Below are 8,188 nucleotides of genomic sequence, written 5' to 3'. Positions count from 1 at the left end.
TTCCTTCCTTCCTTCCTTCCTTCCTTCCTTCCTTCCTTCCTTCCTTCTTTCTTTTTCTTTTTGTAGTGGGGAAGGCAGGGCAATTGGGGTTAAGTGACTTGCCCAAGGTCACATGGCTAATAAGTGTTAAGTGTCTGAGGCCACATTTGAACTCAGGTCCTCTAGACTCCAGGACTAGTGCTCCATTCACTGCCCCACCTAGCCTCCCCAATTACCTCAATTTTTACATATAAGAAAACTAAGGCAAAGAGAGATTAATTTACTTGCTATTGGTCACATGCTAGTAAATGTCTGAGGCTGGATTTGAACCCAGATCACCTTGACTCCAGATTTAGTGCTCTATCCACTGTACCTACCAGCTGCTTCTAATCCAAAGACCTTTTAAAAATATCTTCAAAAATGGAATGTGATAGCTGAAACAAGGAGGCAAGGCGCCATTGCCATTGTTTAAATATAGGAAAACTTGAATTTTTAATCTACTTATAGATACTGCTGGGGTTGTTGTTCAGTCATTTCAGTCATGTCTGACTCTTTGTGGCCCTTTGTGTGACTTTCGTGGCAAAGATGTGGTTTGCCATTTCCCTTTCCAGTTCATTTCATAGATGAGGAAACTGAGGCAAACAGAGTTAAGTGACTTGTCCAGGGTCACAGAGCGAGCATATATCTGAAGCCAGATTTGAACTTAGGAAGATGAGTCTTCTGGCATTCTTTCCACTGCATCACCCAGTTGCCCACTACTGAGGTACATATGTGCTTATGTAGGCAGATGGAAATGATTTAATTCTCAACTCTGGGAATGGGTACTAGCAGAGAATTGTGTGAGTCAACCTCTGAAAGGAGAGTGTATTTTCCCTGTTTATTTTGACAATGAAGTCTGTTGAAATTTGTTTTAAAATTTGGTCTATTTGTGCTGTTTTGAGTCCCTGTCCTTCCAGGTTGCATAACAAGTATTTGCCAGGTGTATAACACACCTTTTTTTGTAATTCCAACTTGGTTTACTCAGCCCTTCTCCTGTGGGTGCCATTCATTTCACAACTGCGCAAATATACAGGATATGCTTGGTTGGCATCAGCAAAATGTGACCACAGTTTATGCTTATTTAACTGATTAATTTTGTTACTTTGGATTCTGAATTAAACTGTGAAAGCTTCATCTATTTTGGTTTGGAGGCCATCTGTGTGTGTTTTTAAAAAATTCTCAAGTGTTGATTTGGCTTCTTGGAACTTATCAGGTGATAATTTGTGATTACTGCCATGGATTTGTCTTCTTTGCAACCTCCACGATAAAGCTGATGTGTGTGTGAGTGTGTGTGTGTGTGTGTGTGTGTGTGTGTGTGTGTGTGATTTAGTCATCAGAACTTAACCTGAAGGATATTAGAATATGAAAATGTAGAACACTATTATGTGACCATTGGGTACCATTCAACTTCCTTTCACAATTATCCTGTGAAGCCCAGGTAAGAAGAATCAGAGTCTAGATACCTCCCCAGTTTCACCTAGAAGGTCAGCAACATAGATAGGATCATCTTACATTTGATTGGTGCTTTGTAGTTGACAATAAACTTTCATACATCTTATTCTCCTTGGGATAATTCTGTGAGGTGGGGTTATGGGCAGTGTCTCCATTTTACAAGTAAGGAAACTAAGGCTCTAAGAAATTAAATGTCTTGGTCAAGGTCAAGTAGCTTAGAAGAGGTATGATTTAATAGAATGATCTCTGGATTCAGAGTGAGGATGCTTGTGTTTGAATTCCGACTCTAGTACTTAATGACTATATTGCCATGGAAAAACTTATTCCCTGAGCCTTCTAATTTTTGGTTCAGTGAATATGGTTATCCTATACATATGCCTTTTTGGGAAACCTAGAAGATCTAAGTATTATTATCCCCATTTTACATATATGAACATTGAGGCTTTGAGAAATTTTAATTTATCTCAGTACACACTAGGAACCTTTCTACTGAAATGTCTCTGTTTCTGTTGAGTATATCGACATCCATGTAGTTACCCAGATTTACACCCTCAGATTCATTCTTAACTCTTCTTTCTCCCTTACCCACCATGTCCAATTGAGTTACAAGCCTGATTTTATTTCTATACATCTTCTGAATCTTTTCCTTCTCTTCGTTCATGTGGCCAATATAACCCTGCTTTAGGGTCTTATATCCTCTTAGCAGGACTATTATAATAGCTTGCTAGCTGATCTCTCACTCCACTAAATCCATCTTCCACATAACAGTTTAATCTTTCAACATAGATATGACCATGTCATACACTTGTTTAAGAGGCTTTAATGGCTCTCCATTGCACTAATAATAAAATAGAAATTATTCAGCTTGAACTTTAAAGGACTCCAGCCTACCTCTCTAGGCTTTCTTCCCATCACTGCTCTTTCCACTTTTGATGTTCTCAGACAAATTGGCTTACTTGAGATTTCCTGAGCTTGACTTTATTCCATCTTCTGACTCCATTATTTTACACAAGCTATCTCCTATACTTGGAATGCACCCCTTCTTCACCCCCACTGTTCAGAATCCTTAGCTTCCTTTAAGGATCAGCTTAGTGCCCCTAAGAATGTTCTCTGACTTCTGCCACTTGTAAATACTATCTCCTTCCCCAAATCACCTTGTGTTTACTCATCTGTTCATGTGCTATTCCCACAGTAGACTATAATTTCTTTTTTTTTTAAAGCAATTGGGGTTAAGTAACTTGCTCAAGGTTACATGACCAGTTATTTCTGGGTATGGTGCTAAGTATCAGATTTGATCCCAGGTCATCCCGACTCTGGGGCCGGTGCTCTTACTGCACCACCTGGCCGCCCCTAGACTATAATTTCTTGAGGGCAGAGATTGATATGTGAACTTGGGAAAGCCTCTTAACCTACTTGGGCCTCAGTTTCCTCATCTGTAAAGTGGAAGGGTTGTTCTCTGTGTTCCCTTGTGACTTTTTGACCCCATCTTTTTGTCTTTGTATCTTCAGCACCTTTGGCAGTTCCCTACACCTAGTTGGCACCAAATAAGTGCTGGTTGAAATGGATTCAAGTGTCAGTTTGGTCTGAAATTCAGGGCCTAGAGTCCAAGTGTAGTGATCTTTCTAAAGGCTTGTTGGATTGAACTGGACTGAACTTCCAAATCCACCATGTTGCCCCTGTGCCAGTATGAATATCAGAGTGTCAGGAGTCTCTTTGTACATGTCAGGAAGAAATCCTTTCACTAGACTTATTAGTAGCTAGACACTATCTATTTTGTATCTTTGAGTTTAAAAAGATGAGTGGATACCCTGGAGTGAGGTTTAGGCTAGAGGTATAGAGCAAATTCTTAACTCTTTCTTTAAAGGACTACCAGGGAATTTCTTTTTCTGAAGAGTTTAACAAACCAAATGCTCAGAAAACTATTTGTCCTGCATAGTTTGAGCATCACTGGACTGCAGGCAGGGGGTTGGATCAGATGATCTCTGGAGGATTTCCAAGATCAAATTCAATGACTCAGTCATTGATCAGGTGAAGACACATAGTGTTGTATGTCTACAAACCTGCTGCTTGGAGGTCAGCTACATTGTCCTTCTAACAGATTTCAGTCACAAATTTTTTGTCATGTGTTAAATTTTCTGAAGTCCCTGGCCTTGGGAAGCTTAACTTTCACTCCTAGTTAACAACCACATCACAGCTCTCACTTGCTCTCCTTCCATGATCTGGAATCTTTGATTGGAGATGGTGTTAGGATACAAAGGCTCAGTGTCTTGGAGAAGGGATATTTTCTAGTGTTCGAGAAGAAAAACTCCCTGGGGAAGGCTCTCTGGAAGTGGAAATGCAAATACCTGTTATGATTAGAAAAGAGAATTTTAGGAAATTGTAGCAATTTCTGTGCGATGTTCTGCACAATTTCCCAAATCCATCCTTGGGACATATGGTAGCCCATTACTGGGAAAACCCATCAAAGAACAGGGATATAACATAACAATGATACACTTCAGTAAAGAATATGTAAAAGCCAAGGCAATGGTGACTTTGAACCCTTCTCATTGGTGATTTACTTCTCCTTCCTCAGTGGTATCCTTTTGATTCTGACTTTGGCTCTTTCTTTTTTCCCCATTCTTTCCTGTCTCTTGACCCTGATGCTGGACTACCAAGGGTTTGTGTGCAGGTGGTAGTCTGGCTTTCCCTCTGGGGAAATATAGACTTCATGGTATGATGTGCTCTAAAAATCAATATTCCACCAGAGGGAGCCGACTAGCATGCTTATGTCCTTGAAAGAAAGGAAAAGTCTTTTATTCCCAATGTGATCCCATTAAAGAAAGAAAAAAAAATGTTATGGAAAAAAACCACCTTTTTTCTTTTTATTTCCATTTTGGATTATTTTGTATGAGATGATTGCCCTTACAATGTGTCTATTGCCTTTTATTTAATTTTATTCTTCTATTCTTTTTCATTCTCTTTCTCCCTTACCCCTAATAGATCTAGAAAACTGCTAGTAAAACCAGACTCAGTTCTTTAAAAATGTCTATTTTCCTTTAAGGGAACAGATGTGCCACCTTTTCTTTGGCCAATGTAACAAGGACTTGGAGCCATGGCAACATAAATGAAGGTGATTTATCTATAGCTTCACCTATCTGGATAATAGACCAAAATGATGAAGTCAGAAGAAAGGACTCTAGGTAGCCCAGATTAGAGAGTATATCTATTATCTTCATGGAGGAGGCCTTCACAAACTCTCTTAGCTCTTATTTACTCCTGTTTGATGCACAGCTCTGAGAAGCTTAATTATTTAGTTTTCTAGTCCCCAGCTGATGAAAAAGGGAGATTCTAGAGGGAGATAAGAATTATCAACTGATGGTCTGACATTGAGGAAGGAGAGAGAACAGTCTATAAATAGCACATCCAAGAACTCATGAACATAGCAGTTGCTGTCAGTTAGCATATGGGGCTAATGGCCTGGTTCATCCTTAAAACCCTTTAGAATATTGCTTTATCATAGTGAATGCTCATTATGATGAGTTGAGGTCATCATGAAAAAGTTGAAATTTTTCTCAGGAGTATTGGATTTTAGAACTAAGTCTGTAAAAAATGTTTGGAATAAAAAAATCTATATTTAAAGGGAAAAGCTTCAGTTTTTATCTGAGAAAACTCAGGTTGTGGAATACCTGTGTCACTGGATAAATGAGTTTAGTTGAGTTTATAGTCATCTGAATTCACCTTGGAATCTTGGTGACTTTTGTTGATGTTTCTTAGCTTATGTGGTCCATAGAGGTTTCGAGGTCCCTCAGTCCAATTCCAATTCTCACAGAGGAGTCTGAAGTGCTGGAGCAAGGTTAAATCTCCCCTCAGAATTACAGGGGTACCCTTAAGGAGTTAGAAGTGATTCTCTAATTCCATCAGCTCTGGTCATGGCCAGTGATCTTCTTTCCCAAGATTATCAGTTAAGAACTATTTTAGTCAGCTGGCCATATGTACCTTTTATCTATCTATCTATCTATCTATCTATCTATCTATCTATCTATCTATCTATCTATCTATCTATCCTTCTGTCTGTCTTCTACCTGTTTTTCTATCATTTGCCTTCTATTTTCTATCATGTCATTTATTTTTCTATTATCTATCAATTTCTATCATTTACCTACTTATCAATATTTTATATCATCTCTCTGTCATCTATCATCTATCTATTTTTCTATCATTTATCATATATTTTCTATCACTTGTCATCTTTTTCTATTATCTATCAACTATTATTTATCATTTATTTATTGTCACTTATCTATTTTCTATTATCTATTAATTGTTCTACCTATTAATCACCTATCTGTTTTTCTATCAACTATTTTAAAGACCTGCAATTTTCTATCACTTTGCATGTTGTTCTTTTGAAGGGGTCATGCTATTCCTCTCCCTATCATTCCAATTTGAATATATACACAGCTAAGCATATATAGTTTTTAGAAAGGGATATTTCTGTGGTTTTCAGAAAGGAGTATTTACTAAGATGTTTCCATAAGAACAGTTGCTAAAGACATACCCCTAAACATCTATGATACCATCTCCCATAACTACAAAGAGAGTCCCGGGGAAAATGGAATCAAGCTTAAAGAGCACATGTAGCAAAGAGGTAACTCATAACCCTTGCTGGCTAGAAGTCCTTTTCTACCAAAGTTCTCCTTAGACTGGGCTTTTTGGAGAGTCACAAGTCCACATCTAGTATGTTCTTGGCTTCCAATTCAGATATTGCCATCTATTTATATGGGACATTGCAAGGACACTGGTGGGAAGATGGAAGTCCAGAATCCTCTGGACTCTTTAAAGCTTACGTGATCCTTCTTTGGCCAAAGGAGGGTGAGGAATGAAAGCTGGCCAAGGCTTCCTTCTTCCCTAGGCAGTTTCCCCTCAGGGGTTTTACTGGAAAGCTAGGCTTGCTCCAATCTTTCAGATGACTCTATTTATAAACTAGCTTCCTAATTTATCGAAAAACCCTGGATCATGACCAAGCTTCCCAGGCCTCTCCTAGCACTTCTAGTGCAATGTTATTTCCAGTTCCAAGTACTTTTAGCACTTGATATAAAACCTATGACTGAGATTGATTGAAAGATCTACCCCCACACTTACTCTAAGTGGGGTGGGGTGGCTGGATTGAGTATATAAATCAACTCCATTCTTACATTTCAAACCCTAGTGAAATAAATGCCTTTCTCTTTCTTGGAGGGAGAACTAAATTCAATTCAATAAGCTTTAAATTAAGTGCCTGTTGTGTGCTTGGCATTGTACTAGGTTGTGGTGCTGTAAAAACAAGATGTAAACAGTCTCTATCCTTAATGCCTTTCATTGGTAAGAAGCCAAGAGATGAAATGGTGCATCTAAAGTACAGTGTTCAGACACACCAGTGTCAATGTCAGCATTGTCTCTTCTGATAATGCACCCAACGGTCACCAGAAAATCAGCTGACTGATCAGAGCAAACTTTCTTGAATGTTCGCTTGGGAAGTAACCCTCCAAAACCAAAGGAGAGAGGCCAGTGGAGGAAGCAGGTGATAGAAGGGAAACCTGTATTTCACCTACGTAGGATCTTGGGATTTCTGTCTGGGACCTTAGAGATCACCTCCTCCCAGCCCTGTATTTTGTGCTGAATCAATCAGTCAACAAACATTTCTTAGGGCCTACTCTGTGCCAGGCACCGTGCTAAGTGCTGCTGAGATTAGCTCACCTTTATATAGCACTTTCTGTATCTCACTGGATGCTCGCAACACCTGTGAGAGGCAGGTGCTGTTCCTATCCCCATTTCACAGATTTTGGGATCACCCAGCAAGTAAGTTTCTGAGGTAGAATTCAAACTCAGGTCCTCCTGATTCTCAGTCCAGCACTCTTCAGCTGTCGTCAGTGAAGCACCTGGGGTCCAGGCACAGGAAATCACTTGTCAGAGTCAGGATCCAAATGTAGAGTTTTCTATGGCATCACGCTTTCCCTCCTATTTATCTGTTCCCCCTTTCTCCTTGTGGCTCTGTGTCTCCTCAAATTAGCTGACTTTTCTCCAGCTGCCCCATGTGACCTCACCCTTCACTGATTCAGTCTTAACTATAATGACTCTAAGTCTGACTGCTGTGGTATAAATGAATGAACGAATGAACAAACGAACAAACACTTAGACAATCCCTGCTCTTGAGAAGGTCATTTTCTAATGGAGGAGACAACAATACATGGAAGACTTCAGCTTCAAATTAGATGGAAATGTCCTGTGGTCCTTAGAGTACAATGGCAAGAAGATGGTGAGGTCTCTTCTGTAATACCATTTTCAATGATAGAACCATGTCAGTTTCTGATGTTGGAACCCTCCGACAGTGCTAAAGACTGTGGTAGCAAGAATGTTCTTTTCTGGGTGTTCCATAGGGGTTGTAGCACCTTCAGGAGCAGTGTCCAGGCTGCATCTCCATAGAGGTTGCTACTTAGGATAGTGTCTGCAAACCCTAGATTGGAAGCATTGATATTCCCAAAGCTCTTTGGTTCAAGGGCCTGGGCTTTCTTTGCCAAAATCTGAGGAGATATGGACATCAAAGTGGTAGTAGTGGTGGTTTAACTTTCCTGGAACATGTTAACTTCTCTCTCCTCTCCTCTCCTCTCCTCTCCTCTCCTCTCCTCTCCTCTCCTCTCCTCTCCTCCCTGCCTCCCTCCCTCTCTCTCTCCCTCCCTCCCTCTCTCTCTCTCTCTCT

At 39.8% G+C, this 8,188-nt stretch overlaps 1 protein-coding gene and 1 non-coding gene across 2 annotated transcripts in view; one reads left to right on the top strand and one right to left on the bottom strand.

Annotated features, from left to right (window-relative positions):
- DNER (delta/notch like EGF repeat containing) overlaps window positions 1–8,188 on the top strand; it is a 356,232-nt gene that overhangs the window by 77,331 nt on the left and 270,713 nt on the right. The gene's annotated exons all lie outside the window — the stretch shown is intronic.
- On the bottom strand, window positions 5,819–5,923 carry LOC138174483 (U6 spliceosomal RNA). Its single transcript, XR_011171737.1, has one exon. It is a non-coding gene; the product is annotated as a U6 spliceosomal RNA (small nuclear RNA).

Source organism: Petaurus breviceps, unplaced genomic scaffold (genome assembly GCF_028583685.1).
Source record: "Petaurus breviceps papuanus isolate PSGF00001 unplaced genomic scaffold, PetGlider_PUasm1.0 688, whole genome shotgun sequence".
Taxonomy (NCBI): Eukaryota; Metazoa; Chordata; class Mammalia; order Diprotodontia; family Petauridae; genus Petaurus; species Petaurus breviceps.
The sequence above is the reverse complement of the archived record's forward strand: the minus strand, read 5'-3'. Positions and strand labels throughout refer to the sequence as shown.